Source organism: Protobothrops mucrosquamatus, unplaced genomic scaffold (genome assembly GCF_001527695.2).
Source record: "Protobothrops mucrosquamatus isolate PMUCROS unplaced genomic scaffold, P.Mucros_1.0 scaffold3646, whole genome shotgun sequence".
Taxonomy (NCBI): domain Eukaryota; kingdom Metazoa; phylum Chordata; class Lepidosauria; order Squamata; family Viperidae; genus Protobothrops; species Protobothrops mucrosquamatus.
The window spans coordinates 131,607-149,882 of NW_015389607.1; positions in this window are offsets into that span (position 1 = coordinate 131,607).

The window sequence follows — 18,276 nt, forward strand, 5'->3', positions numbered from 1 at the left end:
AGAATTTAGAGTGCTAATATTTATAGATTAATATGATTAATGCCTTGAGAATGGAAGCTTAGTTCCTTTTGTAAAAGTAATATGCTAAAGAAAGCTCAACCAGCCTGAAACCTCTATTCTTCCTCCTTTTTCTCTTTACCCTGCAGTGCTGCAATTATTTATAGTGCTTACTTAAAATATCTACCACACATGTGTAAAAAAAATCAAGGAATCCCAGTGGGAGTTTAAAACATGCTGGAAGTCAAATTTGGCATCATTCATGCATTATAATTCCAAGCACAATCTTACTGTGCCTAAATATAGAGATAAATGTGTAATCACCATGGCGTTAAGCAAAAGAGCCGCTTTTAAGAACCGGAAGAGTTTTAAAATGGTTCTCAAAGAATTCGTATTCACTGAGTGAAGCAGATAATATTTTACTGTATGCCTGCTCCTAAAATGCAAATTAGCAGAGGACACTTTGGTGAGCAGTTGCTGCTTTGCCAACTGAGGGGCCAACTTGCTAAGCCTCCAAGCCATAATTAGGCTGTTGCAAGCACCAGGTTAGAAGCCAAATGTGGTTAAGGCTAAATCCTGCATTCTTTCTCATGTCGCTTGATTGAAAAGTACAGCCTTCAATGTGATGGGAAAATAAAAGTACAACGAAATACACATCAACTGTCAAAACCATCCATACTACTCTAAACAGCAGAAAAGTAAAATCAAAGAATGTGGCAGAGATAAAGGGGGGGAGAGGAGGAGGAGGAGGAGGAGGAGGAGGAGGAGGAGAAGGAGAAGAAGAAGAAGAAGAAGAAGAAGAAGAAGAAGAAGAAGAAGAAGAAGAAGAAGAAGAAGAAGAAGAAGAAGAAGAAGAAGAAGAAGAAGAAGAAGAAGAAGAAGAAGAAGAAGAAGAAGAAGAAGAAGAAATAGATAGATAGATAGATAGATAGATAGATAGATAGATAGATAGATAGATAGATAGATAGATAGATAGATAGATAGATAGATAGATAGATAGATAGATAGATAGATAGATAGATGTAGGTAGAGGTAGGTAGGTAGGTGGATGGATGGATGGATGGATGGATGGATGGATGGATGGATGGATGGATGGATGGATGGATGGATGGATAGATAGGTGGATGGATGGATGGATGGATAGATAGATAGATAGATAGATAGATAGATAGATAAATAGATAAATAGATAAATAGATAAATAGATAAATAGATAAATAGATAAATAGATAAATAGATAAATAGATATGGTTGTGGTGTCCCCATGGACCACTCTAAGAATATACGAAGAAAACATGTGCGTTTTTGAAATGTATTGCCTTCCTCTTTGTACTTAAACAATATAATTTCCAAATAATGTTTAGACCTTGTTAAAACTTGTACCTGAATTTGTACCAGGTAAATTTTGGTAAATCTCGTACCTGCGTTTGTAATGTCCACCTGGTTGGATGACTGTAGGAGAAGAGCAGGCTGAGCCAGAGGATAGGGTCAAATATGCCATCAGTTTGGAATCATTGCGTAGCCACAAGAGACCCAACTCCACCCCTTCATGAACTCTGTTGAATTATCTAGCGCCAGTTTAACTCTGGCCGTTAGGCGATCAGATTCTTGTATTTAGGTAGCCATGATAAACTCTTCCGTGCTTTGAATTCAAATACAGAACTGAGCTCCTGCCTCTGTTCGTTGTGCTTTCCTTTTGATAAACGGGCCTCATTTAAAATTCTCTTACGCAACACACAAAGGGATCCACTCCTCTTGAAGTGGGTTACAGAGGCCTAAAAGAGAAGCAATTAGTGCTTTTCTCCACATAACTTTAGCTCGTGTTAAATGTTATTACCTTTAAGAAAAAAATGATTTTTTTTTTCATTAACAGTTTGAATCAGATATTTCCGTTAAGAGCCCACAGTGACGTTAACTTCACTGGCTTCTTCTAATACATCTGGAGCATCCAAGTTTTAATTTTTCTTTCAGATCTGTTCCTGCACGCGTTTCTCGGTGACTGTGATTGAGAGTTGAGCTGGGTGGCGGAACTGCCATCAAAGCGCGAGGCTGTCTTTTGGATCACTGACGATGTTGACTCTTTTGATCTGAGAGACGATTCTCGGGAGAATTGAAATACGGAAGCTTTCGTGAAGACGCTTCTTGCCAAACCTTATTAAATTAGCTTTCATGCTGATTGATGGGGGAAAAAGAACACCCACGAAGCTGGGTGACGTTTGAACTTCAGAGATGTTCACACATTTTCTCCATTGTAGTCTATTTTGCACGAGGCAAAGAAGTCAAAAGAAGTGATGGGCCCATATACTCCATCAAAAGTCCAGTTTCTGGACTAGCTACCTTCTGTTTTCATAGAGTTTCCTGCCCGAGCAGGGGGCTGGACTAGACAACCTCCAAGATTCCTTATTCTGTTATCTCTATAGGATAGCTAGAGGTGTGAAATATAACTTACGAAGTTTCTTTATGTTAGGTGTCTCCTTGCTGTCTTAACTTCCTATACTCATGTTTATAATGGGTTAGTTACAGTTATACCCCAACACCTGTACTGTGGTGTTTGTTCTAGCAAAATTGAGTTTTATAAAACATTTAACGGAGAAAATACTAGCTTAAGTTCATCAATATGCTTAGAATGTATTAATAGACCCATTTCTTGGCCTTTCCTGGTAACTGATTAATTATCTTGGCTGCTCTTTTGTTTTCTGGATATTTTAACTGTTTTATTGTTTCTAAATGTAAGACTCCTGACAGTTTTATAATTTTATAATTTTAGAAAACTGCCCAGAGTCACCTGATTGAATGAATGAACGAGAGAAAGAAAGAAAGAAAGAAAGGAAGGAAGGAAGGAAGGAAGGAAGGAAGGAAAGAAAGAAAGAAAGAAAGAAAGAAAGAAAGAAAGAAAGAAAGAAAGAAAGAAAGAAAGAAAGAAAGAAAGAAAGAAAGAAAGAAAGAAAGAAAGAAAGAAAGAAAGAAAGAGAAATGTCTCTTTCGGAATTCATCTTGGTTTCATGTTCCGAAAGATACTTGGCTAAACAAAACATTGCTTTATAGGAGAAAAGTCTGACTAACTTTATCAGAGCCACATTCACAATTATTGTGTTTCTATTTTAGAGTGAGCATCACGTTAAGACTCAGAATAACAGAATAACAAAAGTTGGAAGGGGCATTGGAGGTCTTCAAGTCCAACCCCCTGCTCAAGCAGGAAATCCTATACCATTTCAGACAAATGGTTGTCCAGTCTCTTTTTGAAAACTTCCAGTGTTGGAGTATTCACAACTTCTGGAGGCAAGGAGTTCCACTGATTAATTGTTCTCATTGTCAGGAAATTCCTCCTTATTTCCAGGTTGCTTCTCTCCTTGGTTAGTTTCCATCTGTTGCTTCTTGTCCTGCCTTCAGCTGCTTTGGAGAACAGGTTCACACACACACACACACACACACACACACACACACACACATGCCTCTTCTATTGTGCAACCAAGAAGAAAAGTTAATTGGGGAAAATAAACCATGTTCTGAAAAAGGCTATAGTGAACAAAGATTGTTTTATAACAAAATCTATCTTATTAACTACCCTAACAGCCAATTCTGTTTGCTGCCAAATGGTTTGCATCTGTGCTCCGCTTAAAACCAATGACCCTGTTATTTTTACAGTATTTTTAGGTCACCCTTGTAAATTGGGACTAGGTATCATATATTTCTATATTCCCTCACAGGTACAAGTTCCTTGCGTGTTTCTTAGGCAGAGAGATTCAATTTTGCACAGAGGCATGATTTATTTTTGTCCTGAAACAATGCCTCTGAAAAATCAATCCTTACGGGCGACCCCCTATCCAATTGATATTCACTAATACAGCTAAGTCAGATTACTCTTCTCAATTTTATTTCTCCTGGGATAGAGGAATTTACCCTTCGGGGACAATAAGACACAGCTCCAAGCTTCAAGAAACTTCGGTAAGGAGGTTTATAAACCAGATTTTCTCCAAGCAAAGCAACTCGACTTTTTTTTTTTTTAACTTGGTCCACAATAATATCGACATTTCATACAAGATTGTGAAATGTCCATACCCGAAAATCTTATTCCTTTCAACAATAATGAAAAGGGCAATCTCCATAGCAGCCAGATTATTTTCTAGACACAAAATCTTTGAGCGTAAGAACCCCAGATCCTCACATTCAATTGTACGTTTTTGTCAGATAACAAGGGACAGGAAGAAACTGGACATCTTCCTTCCTTCCTTCCTTCCTTCCTTCCTTCCTTCCTTCCTTCCTCCCTTCTTTCTTTCCTTCCATCTTTCTTTCCTTCCATCTTCCCTCCCTTCCTTCCTGTCTTCCTTCCTTCCTTCTTCCCTCCCTCCCTCCCTTTCTTCCATCTTCCTTCCTTCTTCCCTCCCTTCCTTCCTTTCTCTCTTCCTTCTTTCTTTCCTTCCATCTTCCCTCCCTTCCTTCCTTCCTTTCTTCCTTCTTTCCTCCCTGCCTCCCTCTCTTCCTTCCTCCCTCCTGTGTCTTTCTTCCTTCCTTCCTTCCTCCCTCCCTCTATCTTCCTTCCTTCCTTCTTCCCTCCCTCCCTTCCTTCCTCCCTCCCTCCTTTCCTTCCTTCCTTCCTCCCTTCCTTCTTTCTTTCCTTCCATCTTCCCTCCCTTCCTTCCTGTCTTCCTTCTTTCCTCCCTCCCTCCCTCCCTTCCTTCCTCCCTCCTGTGTCTTTCTTCCTTCCTCCCTTCCTTCCTCCCTCCCTTCTTTCCTTCCTTCCATCTTCCTTCCTTCTTCCCTCCCTCCCTTCCTTCCTTCCTTCCTTCCTTCTTTCCTCCCTCCCTCCCTCCTTCTCTCTATTCCTTTCTTCCTTCCTTCCACTTCTGCAAAATAGGAAAGTGGTTCTTTCAAGTATTTCTCAATGCTTATGAAGGAAACAACCAATCACTACGAAGTTATTTTCTAGCTAATGGCACTTTTTCGCCAATGAGAAGTGGATTCCTAGCAGATAGCTGAACCAAATTAAAGCTAAAACATATGTCTTTTTTTCCATCCTCGGAAACATGATATAATCAGAAGGACTTTGTTGGCAAGGAAATGCTTTATTTATTCATTCTTGGTGGTGCTGCCGTTGTCGTTAAATAATCAAATGCAGATTCAAACCTTCCATTAATGATCCTATTCTACCTTACAGAAATTCAAAACCATAAATATTCAGCCTTGTACAGCTCTTTTTCGATAAACCCTCATTCTTTCCCACTTTGACCCCTAAATAATTTTCAATAAAATATCAATTTTAAAAACGGGTAAAATCATCCATTGTAGCTTCTTCTCAACTGTCGCTCAAGTTTAAAATCTAAACAATTTCAACTTCCATTGCAATTTAATCTTCAATCTATTGCATAAGGCCCCTTATAAGGCTGGGTCATATCCCAGTGGCTCCAATGCTAAGGGAGCTGTTTTTATTTTTCTTTCCAACCAGGCTTAGTATTTTTGTTTCTATGCTATTTATTACAGTGACCTTTTAGATTTCTTTTTAATTAATTTTAGACTGAAGGTTTTATGTATTGTTGTATGCGGCCCAGAATCTCCTTTGCAGGAAATGGACCACTGTATAAATGTGATTAATAAACAAATAAAATTTGAGCACAACATTCCCTCTGTATTTTGTGTGCAGTTTTATAATACATACTATAAATCATTTCATGTTGCCTTGTTTAATAGGTGCCAGGTGGCATATTTTTCACATCAGGGAGCCTGACAACACGTGCATTTCCCGAAGGTTCTTCTAGAGTAGTGGCCAAAATTGTGGAAACCTTTTGGGAAAAGTGTATTTTTGAGGTTTGATGGCTAATAACACCACTTTTTTGGGGGAGTAGTACCATAAAATTATATATCAATGGAAAGATAATTTAATCAAGAATGTAATGCAACAAAGTTTGTTCAATTATCTGTACTCTATTCTGTGAAAAGCTATAGCCAAATAACCAGAAAAAGGAAGCACAACTTGCTTAGATTGATCTCAAGTAGCTTTCCTTCATCCGATTGTAGCCAATGAGCATGAGTGTTTAGAGAGCCAATCGGGTGTCATCTTGTTTTGGCAATGAGCCAATTGGATCACGGTAGGATTCAGTTATCGATGTCATGTATTGAAGCTGAGAGGACGACATTTGTCAGTGTGTTATGTGATCTCTATCAAGTTGGTAGGGGGTTTTTTGTGTTCTTTCATTTAGCGAGCTTGTAAAACGTCATAAAATTAAAGTCATGGTGCAAAGAGTTGACTGGTCGCCCCGAAAGCGATGTAAAATAGTATTATTAACTGAACAAGGCTACAGTTATAAAGAAATTAGAGGAAAAATGGGTGGAAACTTAACCAAAGGTGGCATTTCTACTGTACACTTTTCCCAAAAGGTTTCCACCATTTTGGCCACTACTGTATATAAAAGAAGAGTCAAATTCTGATCCATTCAAATAACATTCTGGTCCACGTGTTGATACCGAAAGCGCTTGCACGTAGGTAATCCTTGACTTACAAACATTCGTTTAGTGACTGTTTAAAGTTACAACCACATTGGGGGAAAAAAGTGACTTGTGGCTGTTTTTCACTTTATATCACCTATCACGGTTATTTATATTACTCTGCTTTTAATTATTTTTACACCGTTATCAGCGATGCCTTCAGTCTTTGGCTTTGGACTGTAATAACCATCCAGGAAATGACTCGGCTGCTTTCAGATACTGTAATCAGAAAAAGGCAGTTCTCGATTTACGACAGTTCATTTGGTGACCGTTTAAAATTAAAACGGCCCTGAAAGTCGTGACTTAGGACCGTTTTTCACAGTTACAACCATTGCAGCCATCCCCATGGTCACATGATCCAAATTCAGACGCTTGGCAACTGACTCATATTTATGACGGTCGCAGTGTCCCGGGGTCATTGTGATCCCCTTTTTTGTGACCTTCCGATGAGCAAAGTCAATGGGGAAACCAGATTCACTTAACAAGGGTGTTATTAATTTAACAACTGCAGTGATTCACTTAAAAACGGTGGCAAGGGAGGTCGTAAAATGGGGCAAAAATTGATGGTCTCACCTAGCAACAGAAATTGTGGACTCAATTACACGCTTTTTCTCACCTTGTGGTTCACAGGATCGACAATACCGTGCAAACAAATAGCGCGGGGATCCTTTTTGAACTTCAGGAATAACGGATTCTAGCCATTCTTTGAAACTGCAGGATATCGACCCAAAGTTGCAAGGGATTATGTGTGAATCTTTACATCTGGTTCTAACTCCAATGAATTGACTAAGTCCTTTCTACAGGGGGATCATTACAAAGTAAAGACCTTAATTTGCTTGGCATCTAATTACATAGATTAATTACACAGCCTAGTAGGAATACATAATATATCATGGCCTTTTCATCACAATTTACCCTCCATGCCATGCCAGGAAATATACGGAGCCTATTTTATTTTATTTTTTTAGAATAAATATTGTGTGGTTTGGGATTGTATTTTTTGTTTGTTTTTGGCTGGCTTTTTTGTTTTCTGATTACAAGAAAAGGAGTGCCGAATCTAAAAGACGGCTTCGCTCTTACAATGGATGCACTCCATTATAGTCAGATTAGTTTAATAATTAGATTAATAACTTATGTAAATACCAGCTGCAAAGTGGATTGGCTGTCACAAAAAAGAAGGGGTCAAGCTATTTTCCAAAGCGCCTGAAGGCAGGACAAGAAACAACGGATGGAAACTGATCAAGGAGAAAAGCAGCCTAGAACTAAGGAGAAACTTCCTGACAGTTAGAACAATTAACCAGTGGAACAACCTGCCTCCAGAAGCGGTGAATGCTCCAACACTGGAAGTTTTTAAGAAGAGACTGGACAGCCATTTGTCCGAAATGGTATAGGGTTTCCTGCCTGAGCAGGGGGTTGGACTCGATGACCTCCAAGGTCCCTTCCAACTTTATTACTATTACTATTATTACTGCAACGGTCGCGTGCAAACCGATCACAAGTCACTTTTTTCTGGATCGTGGTAACCTCAAACGGTCACTAAATGAAAAATGTTGTAAGTCGAGGTATACCTGTAGGTGCCCATCGTAGGCCCAGTTAGCATTTATTTCTAAATCTTTCTATAAAGCTACAATATAGGCAGAGCTCCAGCTTAGGGCTGATTGTAGCTGCTATTAAGTTGGGACTGGCATCAGCCTTGTAATTTGATAGTTATTGTTGTTGGGTGTTTTTATTGATTAGTGGCTCAATTGCATTTTTATGACAGGCCTGTTTTGTTTTGTTTTGTTTTTTTTCTCTTGGATTTAAACCGCCAAGAATTGATTTGATGACAGGCTATCAATAGAAATATGGGGAAAAAATGCATTTGAAATGAAGACCTTTCTGGAAAATAACGACAAAGGGTTGGCAAGGGCCGATAATATTAGAAATAATGATAAACGTTGCACTAAAAATAAGCTACTCCGTTGTTTGCCCTAATCTGTTTGCACGTCAGTCTACCGTGGAGGAAAACACAGATATTCTATTCTGGGCATTTTAAAAAAAAAAATTGTAAAGAGATCTGAACTTTAGTTAAAACTCTGTTCAGCGGAGATCTGAACGCAGGGAAGAAAACGTAAGCAATATATCCGCAACAGACACCAGACATTCATCAACTTCTACTACACAAGATTAATGGGAGAAAATGCAGGCCTTCAAATCCTCGCTCTCATTTCTTTCAGCCCCAGGCAGAAATAATTATAATCCCGTTGGGAATCCAGCAGCAAGAAGCCAAGACAGACTTGTCGTTTCAGCTTCCGATGAAGAGGCAGACAAGAAGAATTTTTTTTCTCCAAATGAGAAGTTAAGGTTTCTTGCTGAAAAATTAGGTCCGGCTCTCCGCCGTGGATTCAAGATCATGTTGCAAAAATGGAACATATGCACACAAACGCACACGCATGCAGCAAAAATGAAAAACAGATCCAGTGCGAAGCCCCTTCGGCTTTGATCTTCCGAGGAAAAACTGGACAGAGCTCAACCGGATCCAAACCAACCGTGGCAGGATCCGATACACCTCGTCTTTGACTTACAACCGTTTGTTTAGTGGCCATTCTAAGCAGTGGGCAATGCACTAAAGCTTCTGGGTTGGTTCATCTTTAAGGAATTGCTGACCTTAGGTTGGTAAAACATCTGCTTTTCAGCACATCTGGTATCATTCTGCATGGACTGCACCTGTGTTGGCAAGGCACTTTAGCATTTTCCCAAGAAGGGAAGTGCAGATAGTCCTCAATTTACAACCGTTTGTTTAGTGGCCGTTCTAAGTTACAACGGCGCTGAAAAAAGTGACTTATGACCGTTTTTCACACTTATGACCTAATTATCACTAATTATTTCACTAATTCACTAACAATTTAATAATTATATTTTGCTACAGATCTCATATGCTGTTTTTTGTGAATTTTATGCATTAAAGCTATATTCCGGTACATTATACAAAATAAACAAAAAGCAAAATCCTGCCCAGTCTTCCTAGATTCTATGCATATGAAATAAATCTAATTAATCCTCGATTTCTCCCTCAGCTCTCCTGGTATTCCCATCACAACAGGAGTGACCATTTTTCGCTTGGATTAATTAACTGCCATTTCTTCCTCCTAGCATCTGGGACATGATGGATGGTGACAAAAATAGTAAAAAGCATACCTTTTAACTAAGTGTGTCTGGTTGTAAGACCTAACTAGGCTTAAAAAAAATATGGCTTTTTATCTGTCCTGGAGGTAAATCTGAATATAATCAGCTGGTTGCTCTTCCTATCCTTTTTCAAGGTAATTGATTTTTCAGCTTGACTGCAATATATTATCATCCACGCTTCCAAAAGAATTCCACATGACAGGATTTGGACTTCAAAAATGTTTATATTTGTAGTTTTGAATATTTATATTTTGGAAGTCCAAAGCCCTTTGGGCTTCAAAAATATAAATATTCAAAAATATAAATCTGTATCAATGAAATACAGATTTATATTTTACAGGATATTGATCCAGAAATCTGTATCACCATAGTCTAATTGGACCGGCTCTTAAAAACAGTTCTCTGTGGCACCACAAATGATTGTCTATCTGTCTTCTTTCCTTTTCCTTTTTTCTTTTTAGCATGATATTATTTGGTTTTTTCTTTTAAGTGCCTTGCTTCTCTTTGACTAGTTTGAGATACAATCGAAAAAGTGTTGCTTGCCAGTCCTGTCGTTTATGCCCTTTATAAAATCCAATAAAAAAACGTAATTAAAAAATAAAGGCCACGTGACAACATTGATAAGCCTGGGGGTGATAACCTGAAACTTAATTAATTCTGATACAATGCTGAATGTTTCTCCTTGCAAAAGAGTTCATTCTATTCACAAGGAGAGACAGTATACATGAAAACATTAGTCCATTCAACATCAGATCTAGAAAGCCTGCCAGACAGATAAAAGTCCCAATGAAATAATCACACATGACCGAAAGTAAAAAGAATGGGGGATACTCTCTTTTGTTAAAGTACATCTAAAGCAAGAATTGACTCTAATTCTTGAACTAATGTCACCCAGCCAATGGAACACAGATAACAGAGGGAAGTTTATGTCCAGAGGCACTCAATTTGATTATTCCAGCTGGGAGAGTTTTCTTTAAAGAGACTGGAACTACATAAGTAGTCAGAACTACTGAATTGATTTTTACATCCTTACGATTCCCGTCTTCTCTGTTTTTAGGATGTGTGAGATCAGCAGCCCATTAAAAAATTTACAATACAGTTGTAAATGGTTGCAGGAATTGGGTATGTCTAGTCTACTGAAAAGAAGGACCAGGGGCGATAGGACAGCAGTGTTCCAATATTTGAGGGGCTGCCACAAAGAAGAGGGGGGTCAACTTATTTTCCAAAGCGCCTGAAGGCAGGACAAGAAGCAATGGATGGAAGTTAATCAAGGAAAGAAGCAACCTGGAACTAAGGAGAAATTTCCTGACAGTGACAACAATTAGTCAGTGGAACGGCTTGCCTTCAGAGGTTGTGGGTCCTCCATCACTGGAGGCTTTTAAGAAGAGACTGGACAACCAATCTCTTATGGTATAGGGTCTCCTATTTGAGTAGGGAGTTGGACTAGAAGACCTCCAAAGTCCCTTCCAACTCTGATGTTCTATGTTCCATCTTCTTTGGTCTACTCAGTTTTGGAGCAGAAGTACACTGAATGGAATTTCATTGAGTTGAAGGAATGAATTTTGACATTGAGATGGTCAGCATGAATTCCTCTTGGCTTCAGAATTAGAAGGACTACAAATATTCCTGAGTCTTTGGTTTGCTTTACATGAAAGAGATTGTCCCAAAGTGAAGCATAGGGCAAATCAACCTCTCTGAAGAGAGAAACTGTTGGAAACCGTAGTGTTTCCAGATTGGACACTACAAATATAAATTTTCCCCTTTCATTTGCTTCTTTATGACTTTATGAGTACACGCAGTTATGCCATCATTAAATCCTGTTGGCTAGCTGGTCAACCACAAACATCTTCTCAGAGTACAGATAGACCTTGACTTATGACCGTAATTGAGTCTGCACGGTCATGATGATCATTAAGCGGATTACCATGTGATCGTGCACAATTTGACAACCTTTTTGTGGCAGTCATTAAGTGGACGATGCTATTGTTAGACAAACGTACTGTTCACTATGGACATAGTGAGAAAAACTCCAAACGGTTGTAAGTGCAAGGACAAATTGTAAGTCACTTTTTTCAGTGACGTTGTAACTTGGAACGGTCACAAAATGAATCGTTGTAGGTTGAAACCTACCCACATGTACAATACATGTTGCCTTCACCCCCTGAAAAAGGAATGCATATAAATCTAATTGATAACAACAATGATAACAATAGAACAGTCAGGACTATTCACTCACCCAGATTGTCCTTGACTTACAACAGTTCATTTAGTGACCGTTCAAAGTTACAATAGCAGTGGAAAAAGTGACTAATGGTTATTTTTCATACTTGCGACCATTGCAGCATCCCAAGGTCACGTGATCAAAATTCTTGGCTGGGCAACTGGTTCATACTTATGACCGTTGCTCTGTCCCGGGATCACGTGATCCCCTTTTGCAACCTTTTGACAAGCAAAGTCAGTGCGGAAGCCAGATTCATTTAACAACGGTGTTCCTAACTTATCAAGTGCAGGGATTCACTTGACAACTGTGGCAAGAAATGTCATGCAATGGGGCAAAACTCATTTAACCAGGGTCTCACTTAACAACAGAAATTTTGGGCTCACTTGTGGTCGTAAGCCGAGGACTTCCTGTACCTCAATTCCCATTTAATATTATCTCAATAGAATATACAGTATATTCAAAACAGGCTACTATTTAGGACAGGGGTAGGCAACCTTGGCTCTTTTATGACTCGTGGACTTCAACTCCCAGAATGCCTGAGCCAGCCATGCTGAGGGGAAAGAGAGAGTTTCCAAGCTGAGCCATGCTGGCTCAGGAATTCTGGGAGTTGAAGTCCACGAGTCATGAAGGGGCCAAAGTTTCCCCCATGCTGGCTCAGGAATTCTGGGAGTTGAAGTCCACGAGTCATAAAAGAACCAAGGTTGCCTACCCCGGATTTAGGAGAACTTTAAATTTGCGTGAATTCAGCTTCTTTTCTGATCAATCAGTGACTAACAACGCTCGGTTTCGCAATGCTTTTGAAATCAAGCAAGGCCGTGTTAAGGTTCTGTTTCCCATGTACAACACAATTTTAAAAACAAAGAACAACAACAATTACGTTGCTAGAACACACCAGAAAAGGTATCCAGGGTTCACAGAGGCAATTACTCATCCCTTATGAATTTGACCTGTAATTAATGTGTGAAGCACCCAGAAAGCATGGATGGATTTACTGTAACAAACTTAAAGGTTCAGCTAAAAGTTCAGCTCCAAAGTATTCCTAATATATGAACCGACCTACTAAAAATTAGCATATAGGTAGTTCTCGACTTACAACAGTCCATTTAGTGACCGTTCAAAGTTACAACCGCACTGGAAAAAAGTGACATGATCATTTTTCACACTTACGACCGTTGCAGCGTCCCCAGGGTCACGGGATCAAAATTCAGGCCCTTGGCCACTGACTCATATTTATGATGGTCGCAGAGTCCCGGGGTCACGTGATCCCCTTTTGCGATCTTCTGACAAGCCAAGTCAACGGGGGAAGCCGGATTCACTTAACAGCTGTGTTATTAACTTAACAACTGCAGGGATTCACTTAAACAACTGTGGCGAGAAAGGTTGTAAACTGGAGCAAAATTCACTTAACTGTCTCGTTTAGCAACAGTAATCTCAGGCTCAATTGTGATCGTAAGTCAAGGACTACCTTTATCTTAATAGAATTATTGTAAAAAAATGAATAATAATAATAATAATTAATAATTCTAGGCTGTGTCTCTCCTTGATTAGTTTCCATCAATTACTTCTTATCTTGCTTTTAGGTACTTTGGAAAATAGGTTGACCCCCTTTTCTTTGTGGCAGCCCCTCAAATATTCAAACACCATGATTGTATGTCTGTACTTTAGCCCATACATTTCAAATTATTATTATTATTATTATTATTATTATTATTATTATTATTATTATTATTATGGATCATCGCACAGTCAGCCAGATGTTCAGACTGGATTTGGCATTTTGTCTACCTATCGAGTCCTTACCCAGGACCTGGGATAGGCACATGTGGATGTTTGATGGTATTACAGATATCGTCGCAGGATGGAGGCGGTTCCTAGTAAGGCCGCCTTTTGCAATTGACTAATAGCGAATTTGTCAATGCCAATGGTGTTCAAGTGGTGCTCCAGTTGTTTTGGGATTGCACCCAAGGCGCCTATTACTATTGGTACGACCCTTGCTTGCTTTTGCCACAGTCTTTCTATTTCTATTTGTAGGTCTCTGTATTTTGTTATCTTCTCCAGCTCTTTCTCGTCTATTCTGCTGTCTCCAGGCACTGCCACGTCCACTATCCAGACTTTTTTGTCTTTCTTATCGACAATTGTTAAGTCCGGAGTGTTATGTTGCAGGTGCTTGTCTGTTTGAATTCTGAAGCAGTTTAACGTTATCATTTTCTATGACTTTCTCTATTTTATGATCCCACCAGTTTGTTTTTATTATTATTATTATTATTATTATTATTATTATTATTATTATTATTATTATTATTATTATTATTATTATTATTATTATTATTATTATTATTATTATTTTGTAAACATAGCTTCAGAATTGACAATCATCTTTCTGGTCACAAAGAAAGTCCTCACTTTAGCCATCATAAGAACTTAAGATAGCGTAAAATTAGCAAATTTTAAAATTAGCAAATTTTAAAATTAAAAAAAAGAAGATTTGTAAATCACTCCTTCCACTAATGATTTACTCAACAGCAACTCTGTGGTGCCAACACCTTCACAATTACCTCATGCTGGTTCTCTTTTAGCAGTTCTTCATATTAATCCTTTAACATTTGTCTTTAGTTACTCAGTGGGAAAATCCACAGGGTGTGTGTATGTGTCCAAAAAAATCAAGATGCAACACACACAAACCAAGAGCAAGACTTTAACCACACAGTCATAGCCATCATCCTGACTGTTTTGGGACTATCCCACAGTACACCCTTTACACAAAGATGTACATACCACAAAAAGGTAACGTATGATACAGTATAGGGGACTGGAGGCTAAAACATATAAGGAAAGGCTGCTGGAATTGGGAATGTCTAGTTTAATGAAGAGAAGGACGAGGGGGGACATGATAGCAGTCTTCCAATATCTCAGGGGCTGCCCCAAAGAAGAGGGAGTCAAGCTATTCTCCAAAGCGCCTGAAGGCAGGACAAGGAGCAACGGATGGAAACCAATCAAGGAGAGAAGCAACCTAGAACTAAGGAGAAATTTCCTGACAGTTAGAACAATTAACCAGTGGAAAAACCTGCCTCCAGAAGCGGTGAATGCTCCAACACTGGAAGTTTTTAAGAAGAGACTGGACAGCCATTTGTCTGAAATGGTATAGGGTTTCCTGCCTGAGCAGGGGGTTGGACTAGATGACCTCCAAGGTCCCTTCCAATTCTTTTTATTCTGTTAAAACGTAGTATGGTGGTATTTTAACATCTCAGAACATCAGGGCCCTGGCATCCAGGCAATCACTTCAGACATAATTTAAGTTCTTGGTTTTGCCGTAATGCTAGTGGTAGGTTTGACTAATCTGCCACTTTAATGGCTTCCCATCAATAATTCAATTTTTAATTATGCTACCAGACCTTGACCTAAAGACAGCCAAAAAAGAAGAAAGGAAAGGAGTCCAGGGATCAGCCCACTTAGATTTCATGCAGCTGAGCTCTCATTCAAAACACAATTTCCCACACACACACACACACACACACACACACTAGAAGCACCTGCTTGCAAATATATGTTTTCATAATAAATTGGACAGTGTTATAGACAAGGCACATTAATTCAGACGGAGCTCCTTTCAATCTTCTCAATTTTTGATGACAAGGTTGTGAACAGAAACCAAATGCTCAACTAAGCACAGTCTTCATTACGACATACAAATCTGTGCTCATCCTGCTTGACAAATTGTCAAAATTACATATAAATTCTGCATTCCCTCTTTTTTCTCGCTGCTCTCTGAATTCTCCATCGCCAAAACTCTACCAAGCAAAACTATTCTCTGACGTTATAATAGTAATAATAATAATAATAGAGTTGGAAGGGACCTTGGAGGTCATCTAGTCCAATCCCCTGCTCGGGCAGGAAACCCTATACCATTTCAGACAAATGGCTGTCTAGCCTCTTCTTCAAAACTTCCAGTGTTGGAGCATTGACCGCTTCTGGAGGCAGGTTGTTCCACTGGTTAATTGTTCTGTCAGGAAGTTTCTCCTTAGTTCTAGGTTGTTTCTCTCCTTGATTAGTTTCCATCTGTTGCTTCTTGTCCTGCCCTCAGGCACCTTGGAAAATAGCTTGACTCCCTCTTCTTTGTGGCAGCCCCTGAGATACTGGAAGGCTGCTATCATGTCCCCCCTCGTCCTTCTCTTCATTAAACTAGACAGACCCAATTCCAGCAACCGTTCCTTATATGCTTTAGCCTCCAGTCCCCTGATCATCTTTGTTGCTCTTCTCTGTACTCTTTCTAGAGTCTCAACATTTTTTTTACATCGTGACGACCAAAACTGGATGCAGGATTCCAAGTGTGGCCTTACCAAGGCATTGTAAAGTGGTATTAACACTTCACATGATCTTGATTCTATCCCTCTGTTGATGCAGCCTAGCACTGTGTGGGCTTTTTTGGCAGCTGCAGCACACGGCTGGCTCCTGTTTAAGTGATTGTCCACTAGGACTCCGAGATCCCTCTCAAGTTCTTCAAATCTATGGCATTGTAAAACCACAGAACATTTCATCGCTAGAGCGGTTTGAACTCTGGATGGCCCCAAAATGTGTTTCATACAGGTAATCCTCGACTTACAACAGTTTGCTGAGCGACTGTTCGAAGTTACAACGGCACTGAAAAAAGTGACTTGTGACCATTTTTCACACTTACGACAGTTGCAGCATCCCCATGGCCATGTGATTTCAGACGCTACACAACTGATTCACATTTATGACGGTTGCAGGGTCCCAGGTCACGTGATCTCCTTTGGCAACCTTCCGACACGCAAAGTCAATGGGGGGAAGCCAGGATCACTTAACAACCGGGTTACTAATTTAACAACTGCAAGGATTCACTTAGCAGCCGTGGCAAAAAAGATCGTAAAATGGAGCAAGACTGACTTAACAAATTTCCCACTTAGCAACATAAACTCTGGGCTCAATTGTGGCCGTAAGTGGAGGACTTCCTGTATTGTTTTTTCACATGTTTGTTTTCAAATCAACAACAGTAACAACAACTAGCAACCTTTGGGAGCCTTAGACCAGAGGCCCCCAAAATTTTGAGCACCAGGGACCGGTTCCGTGGAGAAAGATTTTTCCACGGACTGGAGAGTGTGTGGTTTTGTGTGCTGCCTGCATCCTGCAGAGGGGGCTTTGATTGTTTGTGTGTGTGAACCAGTTGCTGGCATGCCACGGCCCAGTACCGGTCCACGGACCAAGGGTTGGGGACCCCTGTCTTAGACAAAACAGCTGCCAGGAAGGGAAGCTTCCCTATTCGTGAATTTAATTCTCGGGATCTTTTTCAAAAATGTTCATTTGCCCCCAAACTAAGCTGATCCCAGCCTTTCCGTTATATTTTAAAGTCTTCCAAATTGTCAGGTGCAAGGAACCAGGAACAGGAGCTGAGTTCAAAGCACTAAAAGTTTATTTCGTGCTACCTATAGAGAAGAATCGGAAGAATCTACTAAATTGTTCTACTAACAGCCAAGGCAAATTGGCACTAGATAAGAGTCAACGGAATTCACAGGAAGCTGAGCTTGGGTCTCCATGGGAGCGTAGCGATTCCAAACTAATGATGCATTTGACCCCACCCTCAGGCTCAGCATCCTGGTCATCTCCTGCAAACATATAGTGAAAGCCAGTGGGCCAGGAAACCAAATTCATGACACAACACCATTGCTCAGAGGAAAAATGCGACTGCATTTTTAATGCATATGATTCAAAGAATAAATATTAGTCAGAATGTCAAATTATCACAGGCGGATGAAAACGAAATGAAAAATAAATAGCTAAGGAGGGGGGAATGTGTTATATACCTCCAAAAGCACAGAATTTGCTTTGAATGGTGAGACGGGCAGCATATAAATTTAATTAAATAGATAGGCAGACACAAAAAGACAGACAGTGTATAAAATGAGAGTTAGTTTGGTGCATTGGTTAAGGAAGCTAGGAACCGAAATGCCATGAGTTCTAGTCCCACCTTAAGTACAATGTTATTGGAATTTGTTGTCAGTTGCGAAGTCATGTCCGACCCATCACGACCCCCGTGGACAACGTTCCTATTATTATTTCTATGATTGGAATAGAGTCATCAAAAATGACTCAAGATGTGCACACGTGCACATACGCACACATACCCAAAAGGGAAAAACAAAATGCCACCATTTTATCGTCAACACATTTTCTTGTGGTCACTCACCAACACAAAAACAAATCACAGAACCGATGGGCCTAGGCTGACTAGAACAATAAAATTAAAAAAGATAAAATGGAAAAATGGAAAAAGAAAGGGAAGGGAAGGGAAGGGAAGGAAAGGAAAGGAAAGGAAAGGAAAGGAAAGGAAAGAAGGAAAGGAAAGGAAAGGAAAGGAAGATAGAAGAAGGGAAAGGAATGGAAGGGAAGGAAGATAGA